The sequence below is a fragment of the Mesitornis unicolor genome, unplaced genomic scaffold (assembly GCF_000695765.1).
Source record: "Mesitornis unicolor isolate BGI_N332 unplaced genomic scaffold, ASM69576v1 scaffold38683, whole genome shotgun sequence".
NCBI lineage: Eukaryota > Metazoa > Chordata > Aves > Mesitornithiformes > Mesitornithidae > Mesitornis > Mesitornis unicolor.
In genome coordinates this window covers 1-11,222 of record NW_010173338.1, presented here as the reverse complement: position 1 = coordinate 11,222, position 11,222 = coordinate 1, and positions in this window count along the sequence as shown.

Below are 11,222 nucleotides of genomic sequence, written 5' to 3'. Positions count from 1 at the left end.
TTTAGACTGTGCTTGAGACATATGCTTGGAGAAACTGCTCCTACTATCTTGTATCTATGGAAAAATAGGGTTTTATATGGTTTGTTGGTCAAGGATCATTACAGGCAATAACCTCCTAGATAAAACAAATTCTCTCTCAGTGACATACATTTGGAGCACTTCCACTGAATTGCAGAGAATTTACCAAACTTTAGATCTAAGAGCTTCTTAGAAGTTTTTAATTAAAAAGACACCATTACTAAAGTCACTATACACTTACTGAAGAGATAATAAGCTATACCACATTAGAATTCCTCCACAGTCTAAGACAGCATCTTATAAGCTGCATATATCCTTCTTCCACCGTTAAATACTTTTACAGCACAATCCACACACTGCATTTTTGCCATCAGGGGGTTTTTAAAGGCTTGTAACTGCTGCCTTAAACTCCCTACTCCTCACCAAGTGCCAGTTCTCTGGGATGGTGTGCAGAAGTCTACACTGAGCCTGTGCTAACTAGCACCCTCCCAGCTAAACCCTAGAGCACTGCCTGTAACACAAGGTCCTCTTGTTAAAAAAAGTATGTGGTATTATGGAAATCTATGCAAAAATACTAAACTATGGGGTCCCCATTGCTGCTGGCTTTCAGCTGGCTGTGGGTCATCGTGGCACAACCAGAAACAGCTCCTGAGCTGCCTTTTGGTGTTGCTAATTTTGGCCACGGTGACTTCCTACCTATGTATAAGCAACTGCGTGGGATCTGCTCACCACTGAACCTGCCTAGAAGGCACAATGAGAAAATTAATTTTCTACCCACTGCACATTTTTATTTATGATGAGCTGAATTCTGGAACAGCTTCCCATAACTTACCTCAAAAAAAAAAAAGGCCTTGTAGAAGTCTGCACAGGTATTTGTTTCTATACAGCCATGCAGGTATAAGCTAGTGACCCTGCTTTCTTCCTTCAGTTGTGCCATCATGGTTTTTAAGGTCAAGAGGAAATGTCTTCATGCAGCTGGGTGAGACTATCAGAATTTCTCTCCACAGCCTTTTTTCTTGAAAATGCCCACATTTCACATTCCTTATGCACACCGTAGCCTCAAACTCCCCAGGAAACTGAAACCTGTTTTACTGGCCAGAAGACACTGGCCAGAGTTTTACAAAACTGTGTCAGCATTTTAGGTCTTCTCAGTTACACCTGAGTTTTTCTGTCTGTCTGCCTTGTCTCTTTATATATCCACTGCTATGTTCAAGCCTGTATTTAGAAGTGAATTGCCAAAATACCACGTAACAAGGCTAACTGAAAGCCACTACTACCCTAATTTTGGAAACTCAACAGGTTTTAGTATTTCAAGTAAGATTCCATTTGCATTTGGAATATTTAGCACTTGCTCATAGCTGTATCTATTTATGTGCTGGGCTGACCTCTTGTGCCTGAACACAAAGGTGAAGTGCAATGTAAGGCTTGGTGACTCTACAGAGGCTGCATACAGGGCAGCACGATGCCAATTTCCAGCATAGGCAGAAAAATAAGTATGCATACTTGAGAAAAATCCAATTATTTATAGCAGCCTGGTTCTTAATTTTGATTGTTCTTGATGTTACATCTGAAAAAGCCCATCTAGGACAGAAGATTTCAGTCTTTTTGTAGTAATCCACGGCATGGGTAGCAGGGCAGGCATGGGAATCGCAGCATCTTGAGAGGCATGAGGGCACAGTTAAGGAGACCAGCAGAACCTCGTTTTCTTGAGAAGCAGCACCTTCCAGCTCCCTGAGCAATTCAGCTGACATGCTTACCCCTCACTTTGAGAAAGGAACCTGCAGCATGGCTAACCACTCCTGAGTGCTGTGAAACCCCTGTTTTAGCATATTCTATGAAAAATGGGTCAAGTACATGTAGTTATGGACAGATTAGAAAACAAATAAACTGAATGGCAAGGAGAAGTAGGCGTGCAAGGAAATGATGTGGAAATAAAAGTTTGGTTGTGACACAAAGCTAAGAAAAGAACAAGATTCCTTCTGCAGTGTTGCTTTTCTAAAGCACTGCAGTGCTTTGCTGGAAGTCAGTCTGTGTGCATGCCATGGGATAGAAGATGCAGGAATGGGCAGAGGAGTTAGGTGTGTGTTTCTTAAGGCACTTGCAATTATTGAGGTGCATTTCCAGTTACATTAGAGCTCATTTCAACTGAACTCACTAAGGCCAAATTGTTCTCAAAATATTAGTACTCAAAATCCCTTCCAAACATGCGTAAGGTACACAGATCAGTCAAGTGCTCCATTATCCTCTACGAAGGCTCTTCCCTTTCTCTCCTAGATTGTAAAGACATTATTAGACATAAGCTACAGGATTAGATGGACAATTGATCTGATGTAGCTCGACAGTTGCTGCAGGTCTGCATGGTAAGATATTTTTGTATTAAACACAGCTACTAACAAACAGAAAGAGGGGGAGTTAAGCTAGTGGATTTCACCAGTGTATGAAAGTGCAGATCAGGTAAGGGAGCAAGAAATACTTCTACCTTTATCAAAAAGATTCCTACTTTTCCAGTTACCCGAAAAATATGCAGTTTCATAGTCAATAGCTGGTAAAAACTCATCTCCCGCTAAATTCACAATAAGTAGGGACACACAATATGGGGAAGAGTTGGAACGTTTTCCCTCAGTATACCCACTTGTCTTCTGTGGCAGCCAAATACTTATGGAGCAGCCAGCAGCCTTACCAAAAGCCTCCCTCCACTTCTAGGCACATTGATTATGAAAATTTCTGTACTGAGAGAGGGTGGTGTCCCAGAAAGCCCGGCAGAGCAGCAGCCGAGCCAATTCACATGAAGCTGGGCCCCTGAGGGACTGCTCTTGGGGTCTGTCCTCAACTGGGCACTGCCAAACAAACCATCCAACCACCACAAATATCCACTTTTGGGAGAAATTAAGGATAAACTTCAAGAAAACACCAGTATCTGCTTCAAGAAAACACCAACACTAATTTGTAACAGCCTCCAAATGGAAACACTGGTATAGACAGGGTCAATGTAGAATAGGAACCCTGAATACTTAAAAAGAGTAATTTATTCTAGATAGATTTTACAGCTTAAATACTCTATATTGGTCTGCATTTAAATAAGTCAGTAACTCTCCTCTTTTGAGATCTGCAGCTGGTCTCTACTTTGTAGTTTTTTCCCATAGACAGACTTCTGCTTTGGTACCTGTGAGATTATTTCTTCTGACCAAATACTTTATTAAAGAGACCCAAAACGTGCAACTATGGGTTTGTTTCATTTCCAGAATTTTCTGCAGTTCCATGATCTAAAACTAACTTAACAAAACCAAGCACCATTAATTCACTCCTTGACACTTGAATAATGAGAGATACAAAATTCTTTGTAATGTGATTTGGTGGAAAATGAATTTTGAACTAAAACATACAGAAAAATAACGAACTACATTAGTGGGAGTTCAGGTGGTAAATGAGCATCCAGACCTACATGGCCTTCTTCAGTACCACTACGTGAGCAAGTCCACAGCATGTCGCTACACACAAATAGCAACACTCAGCTCAGACTAACCAAGTCCTGAGACAATGAAGAATACTGGTAGTGGGGTTTCAGATACTTAGCTCCGAAGTGAATCTGGGCCATATTCTCAAGTTTCTCATTATAAGCAGGAGGACGAAAAAGCCACATTGCAAAAAGCAGGCAAGCTAGATATGGTCACGCAATTCCCTAAGTCAAGACTTCAGGAACAGTCTTGCAATAAAAGTCATGCTGGACAGAACCACAGATTTCACATTCTGCAATTGATACAAGTTGTAAATATTTGCAACCCAGAAGTAAAGAACAAGACACTAGTTCTCACTTCACTGTCTTTTAGAGTATTTTTTACTTGATCAGGATTTAGGAGCAAGCTGCCAATGTAGTTGTAATTATCACTCCAATCAGAATTACCAAAGTTAAGCAGATCTGAGTGTAGATTATCTAAGGTTTTTTTTGAAAAATAACCCTATCCTGCCCATACTTTAAGAGTAGAGCTAAGTGCATTAGCAGAACACATGGTGACATAAGGAAAATAGCTGTATTAAGAGCATGTGCCATTAAAAATCCCAGAGCCCGTGATTTACACAGAGGATCAACTTTTAGCTATAAACAAACAGCAACATTTTGAGAGCAACCCCCAAATACACAGACCCTCCAAACCTTTCCAGTGATTGGCCTTTACTAGACATTAGCTAACTAAAGATACTGCCATGCCCTAGATCTAATGGAGGCCAAACTGCAGAATAAGCCAGCAAGTGCTTATTTGGAAAAACCGTGGACATGGGTTATTCCTCAGTGCCCTCTTTACACATGAAACCTCCAGCCCCCTGTGTGAGAGGGATTCAGGTTAGAACACCGATTTTAAAGTTTATAAAGTAGCAAAGTAGTTCTAATTATACCAGTGAATTTCACACCTGACCAGCAAAAGGACAGACACAGAAGAGGATGTCCATTACAGAACTTACTGACTGTGCTGTCTCTCATTTTGGAGGTAGCAGCCGCTTCCTCACCACAACCATGTAAATGCAGGGTGAGGCCAGACATTACAGACTGCTGACATCCTACACGAGCTTTGTTAGCACAGCTCCCTTCTCCAGCCGTGGCACAACCATGGGCGCACTGCGATCACACCGACTTCTTCACACAGCACAGCTGCTGCTCTGCCAAACTGCTCCTCTTTCCAGCTAATAAAATTGCCTCCCAACTGATAACAGCCTAGCAATATAAAATACTCGGTTGTTAACTGCTGTTGTGACAAATAATACTATTCCACTGACAACCCCATTTTTTCCAATACAAACCTACTTCAACTGTTTATTATTGACATATGGGACTGCTCTGCCATTATCTAATTTTAAAAAAACACACAGTAAACAGCAATAGTGAACCTGCCAGTGTTCTCGCTGCTTTAGCAAAGCTGAATCAAAACCCAAACCAAACCTCTCTCATCACCAGCACAGCCCTGTCAGGCTCTGCTATGCAAAGAAGAAAAACCTTCTTCACAGCACTACTGTCAGATTCATTTCCCGGCAGATCCGACCTTATGCCTGCTTTCCTGCTACAGCCCACCACTATTGCTACCCTTCTCTAAACTGGTACTAGTAAGATTGTCTTCACACGTCTTTCTGCTATGACTGCTTTGTATACCACTTCGCTCCACCGTTAGGGAACCATGTAATCCACAAGACAGTTCAAGTGTTGCTTTATACATCAGTAAAGCTGCATCAGTGTAGCAGAGGTGGGGAACATGTGACAACTATTTGCCTCTTGTAAAATGTACAGCGTAAGTTAGCTGGTACTGCAAACTGAGACTCCATTTTGCAAAGTATCTACTGAAACCACACGTAAAGAACTAGCAGTATTATGTATATTTCTGCTCAAAATGCTGTTTGTTCCTGCACAAAGACACATGGGTACACTCTGCCTTTCTTCATACAAATTTCTAATTCTCATTAACTAATGAATCAATCTCATATAGAAATCTAGAGCAATGGTAGGCACAGCTTTCATTACGAGGACCTGGAATACCTCTCTCATTGTGTTCAGCAATATTTTTTAAAAACATTTTCTCATCTATAACTTGAAGATATTAAAGAAGTTCAAATAATATTCAGATTTCTTCAAGGACATTGCATAGACTTTAGTAGAATAGGTTGGTACAGTTTTGTCTGTCCTCCAGGGAACAAGCAAGAACTGTTGAAAGGAGGTTACTCAAATAAATTGAGTCTTCAGAGTACAAAACCACCCTGGCACAGCTTGGTTTTGCCCTAGGTAATGAGGTGACGCGGTACTGCAGTTCATGTTTTTGTCCAGTTGGAGAATTAATCCACACTACACACACACAAAAGAAGATATTTGACCTCATTTGTCCCCAAAGCAGTCTAATTTGGCTAGATATTAAAGTGCTAGTGATGTGTATTTAATGAGAATTCTTTTTGCATGTTTATTATCCAGTGACATTTAGGAGGTCAGCTTGATAATTCAGTTACAGCCTCTGTCTTGCTACTTTATTTAATGTAAAGGAAAATGTGATGTGACCCAGGTTGCATTTAACTACAAAAAAACAACAAAATGTGAGCTCATATACGGCCTCATAAAAACCACAGGGGAAGTGAAGCAGACCCAGACATTACAAAGGTGGAAAGGTAGAGAGCCTAAACTGAACAGCAACAAAGAGAGACTTTCTTGCTATTTTGTGTAATGTTCATCTATCAGAGATAAACAAGCTCCGTGGGCTGTTTCTCAAGTGAGCTTGCAGACTCATCCAAATTCTGACAAAGCCAGGAGGGCCCTGCACCCAAAGTTAACCCAAACTCAACCACAGCCACTCCAAACAGAAGCCCCTCTAACCAGCCACAGCTCCTTGCACTAAAGAACACAGTGTGTTCATTTACTGTCCTGTCTCTAAGCTGCAAAAAACCCCCAGCCTTTTGCTTCCCAGTGCATGATGGAGACCTAACACTGTCCCACTTCATCTCCTGCCTCAAGGTGGGCTGCCACAGCCTGGCTCTGTGCAAGTGCGGCGCTCAGGAGCATCACCAGCAGCTGCACACACGCAGGGACTGCAGAACTGGGATCTGGTGCTTGATCATCTCAGGCCACACAGCCCACAAGTAGACCCCCTTCTGCCTCAGACATGAAAGGCTTTGTTAGGGGTAGAGGGGGATAGGTGTCAAGTGGAGACTTACTTTCTTCCTTGCTGTGAATGCTTCATCTCTGCATAACACATGAGTCTCTCTGTGTCCTTCCCAAAGCACTCTAAGCATAATGAAGCACAGTTTCTTGTTTCACACTCCCATCTTTGTTTATTTTATTTAAAGCTTTCACTTCAGAGCTTTGAGACCAGAGATCAAACAAATAAAAGGGAATTTGGAAGCTGCAATGTCTGATCTACATTCTGTTCAGAAGTTAAACTCAAAATTGCCCCCAAGCCAATACACAGGCACTCATTTTAGAGACTGTTTGGTAGGATTTAATACAGCCAATTTGCCTCCCAAAAGGTTAACGTGAAGATTCTTGTTTATTACTTCACCTATCAGATGACAAAGTTAGTCTCATGACTAAAGTACTCGACTTAAATTCAGGAGATGCAAAATTAAGTTTTCATATTTAATTTCACAGATGACACACACTCAACAAAGTTGGTCATCGCCCTTTGTGCCATTTGTCCATAATAACCATTTGGACTACAAACTTTCTGGGACAGAGATGCTGCGTGTCTTGCTCAGTGATGCTCCTATATCCCCCTACTTACCCAGGCAACACTAGGAACACTTCCAAACACATTAACATTTCTTTCACTTGCTCGCCCTGACTTTTTTCCTACAGCAAAATATTCCATTTGTATATAAGTATTGAAACTGAAAGCTAAATATTATTTTCAATTTGAGCCATATGAACACCAGCTCCTTCTCTGACAGTATTAAAATCAATGATCTTACCAGCAGATCTTTGCCTCCTTGCAGCCTAAGTAACATGTTCTCAGTTTTCACTTCATTCTTACCAGCAGACCATCAGTAATGTTTTTTATATGGCAGTTTAAACATTACAGACAAAGTTCTGTTTGAGCAGCTAATATTTCTGTCATACTGGGCAATCTTTCTGTTACACTGGATCTATTCGCCTCTATACGATAATGCTGATCACAAATTTCTACTAAATACAATTTCAGCTTGCATGTCCAGAACTATGGATTTTCTATTTATACCTAGATTGTCAGACGAGACTCTGTACTCTTTAGAGCTTCTCAGTACCAGACATATTCCAAGAAGTTCACGTTTCAGTTCAACTAGAAGATGTAAAGAATCACATTTTTCCATGGTGCATGACTGGGAGTCCAACTGAAGTCAACAAGAGCCCTGCAGGCACGTCTGAAAGCAGCATTTGATTTATAATCACATTTATTAGAATACATGCACATAGAGGCCCTATCTTACTACACTGAACATACTGGGAAGATTTCTATTGCAAGGAAAATAGGATTAGAACCCAGTTCATGTAGGACACTGTTGCTAGTGCCGTGCCACCAGCTTTTAGGCAGAGCTCTGCAGTGTATTAAATGAGGGTGTTTCTTAATCACTGATGGCAAATCCATTGTTTGAGCACATTTCTGCTTTTATCCAGAGGAAATATCCCTGTGTACAATGGAAAGACTTACAAATGCTAAAGACTTTTGAGAGTAAATGTATTGGATGATTCAATTATTACACGCAGATTCAGTGCAAACACTTATCTGTATGTGTGTTACAGAGCTCAAAATAGGATAATGAAGTGTATGTATTAAGCTACAATGCATATATATAATTCATACAGCAACACAGGGTTAGGTCCTGCAGTGTTATACACCCTATGTGAACAAAGATTTAGTTTGATTTGATGGCCCTACTGTGTAGAAAACCAGCTGTGACATTGCCTTGAAGGGGTGGATTCAAAACAGAGCTTCTAGTTTACAGAGGTAAAAAAGAGAGGAAAAAGTATTTCCTATAAAGAGACTGCATTCTTTCCAGAGAAAAATAATTACTGTACTAAAATAGCTCTAAAGAACACCACTTTAACATACAAATGGGAACTCTGAAGCTCAAGGATGTAATTTTCTTTTAAGTCAATCTGAAGAAAGTTTTGTGCTTATCCAACCTGAGTGACAGCACTGGAGACCCAAGTCTTCAATTTCCTCACAAAAGCAGGCGATATCCCTGCAAGTCCTCATCACATGGACTTCCACGCTAGTATTTTAACCATATACCTTTATCCTGGGTAAGGAGCAACACTTCATATCTAGGGGAGATAAATCAATTTCTTGCCTTTACACCAAGCTGTCTCTCTCTCTACTTCACAATAAGTGCCCTCCAGTCTTCCAAAAACACACCAGTGATGGGACTGGGACAGCCACCAGCAATCTGCCTCACAGAAGCAATCAAAGAGACATCTCGTGGTAACAAGGCTTGGGCAGTTCTTGTCCAGAAGGCACCTGAACCAGGAACTTCGAGGGCCAGCTCCTTCAGCTGCTGATCTGACCCATGCTGAGCCTGATGTTTTATTAATAAGTATTTACAAGCAGCTCCAAACTGCCACAGGTATGGAAATTGCAACAAACCAAGTAGAAACCTGTTATTCAGGGGGTCTTGATTCAATCAGAGTAAAAAGACACTATTTTTACAAAGGATCACACCCAAATACAAAATCCGTTACTTCCCTTGTATTGAGACAAAAGCAGTTGCTGGTTTGTACCCCATTAAGTCAGTACTATGAACAGGAACCAGAGTCCTGTGCTCTCTACACTGCCTTCGCTTTCTCCCAGGACAGAGACTGCCACAGAGTGGCACTGTTCACAGACACCGGTGTGCACAGGAGAGATGTCACAGCAGGACATTTGGTTTACCCTGTTTTAGCCCTCTCAGCATCAGTCTCCATCTGAAGATCCTCACAGAATATTCTTCTGCACTCCACTACCTTTTTCAATGATTTAAATAATTCCATTATCTCCACTGCCGGCCACAATGCTTATATTTTATTTTCAGAAATTAATCTAGCCTAGAAATGATACAGCAGTGCCATTTCCCCAAACCACAGACATGTGAAAAATCAGGACAGACAGCAGTTTAGATGATCTGGGCAGGGGGTCTTGCCCTCACAGACATATGTGACATGCTCTCTTGGCAGCACACACTCACACCCATCTGTTGAGATGGAACTGAGCCCACTGCACTTCCATCGTTGTGGTAATTTAGTTCATGTGCACCATGTAAGCTCTGGGTTCAGTAGGCACGGCACACAGCGCTGCGAATCCTAAACTTATCTTGTATTGTTGGCATAGGAAACATGACAAGAGTTCTCACTATGGGGAAGTGGAAAGAGGAAACGTCAGAACAACCACCAGCCCTGGGCTCTGAGGAGGAAAGCAGATCTCTCCAACAGGAAAATGACAGTTCGTGAGCATTACAGTGTTTGGTTCAATTTATTGTAGTCAGTGAATTCAGCAAAAGCAAACTGAACTTTCTGATATTCTCACAGGCTCCTGTAATTAGACCTCGGGAATTATCACTTGTCTTCCACTAGACACCCATACATAGCCAGCTTAGTCTAAGGAATAATAAGGAATAAAACCTAGTTGTCACACGGATTTCTACATGAGAAATAAAGTAAATGTTTCAGAAAACAGCAAAAAGTAGTAGCTAAACAAAAGACAGTACCTGTAAAGCACTAGCAGGTCACAGAGACCCATATACAACTGATTGCCGTTACTGTGAGCCAAAGCTTGCACCCACTTGCCCTGGGAGTGCGAAGAGGTATCAGAAGAAGTGTGAACATCCCTGCCTGAGGATTATGAATCTGCGTCAGAAGAGACTCAGCAGAGAGGGGAGCTCAGGGCTTTCCCTGCACAGTCAGTGGCATAAAACTGTTTCCCTTCCACAGATAACTTGGCAGGGACATTTGTTCAGCATTAGCTAAGTGACAGTGGCTGAGTGGGAAGCTAAAGCCCAGCCAGAGCAGCACCACACAGCTTGAAACACCTTTGCAATGCAGATTTTAGACTGTGTGCTCTTTGTCCCAGACTTTGCTGTCATTTGTGTAAATAAAGGTTTACAACAGCCTTCTCCAGCTAGCCATAACATGGTAATGTGGCATTAATAACTTAATACAGTATTAACTGATAGACAATCAGCATTAGCACAATGTTTACATTTGCAAACCATTATAGAGCACAGTATCTCCAATTCTTATCCTGCCAGTAATTCAGCTGTGGAGCTCATTACACAGCAATTGACATTTCCCTTCTGAACCTGCACCCTGCTCTGCACAGGCCCTGTCCAGGGCAGCCAGCCCCTGTAACCGCTTGCTGATTTAAATTCTCTGCAGAACAGCCATAGCATTTCGCTCACTGAAGGCTGCAGCTGCTGTTTAAAACACCATACCCAAAAAAGCTGCAAGGGTGCGGCCCCTGCCATAGCACCCAGCGAGGGCAGCAGACTCCAGACTTGCTCTCAGCCCCACACTCCTGTGCTTACTTTTGACAAGGCAGAGCGGGATGCATCGACCCTGGCTTTTGGGCTAATTTAAGTGCATTCCCTTACAGACTTGGGTGCAATTACTCGGCCATAGCGCCCCAGCGACCGTCCCGCCCATGACGGGGGGGCGTCGCGGTGCCCAACCCTAAACCGAAGAGCAGAGAGCCCCGCCCGCGCCCTACCTGACCCGTGCTGCTGGCGGAGGATGG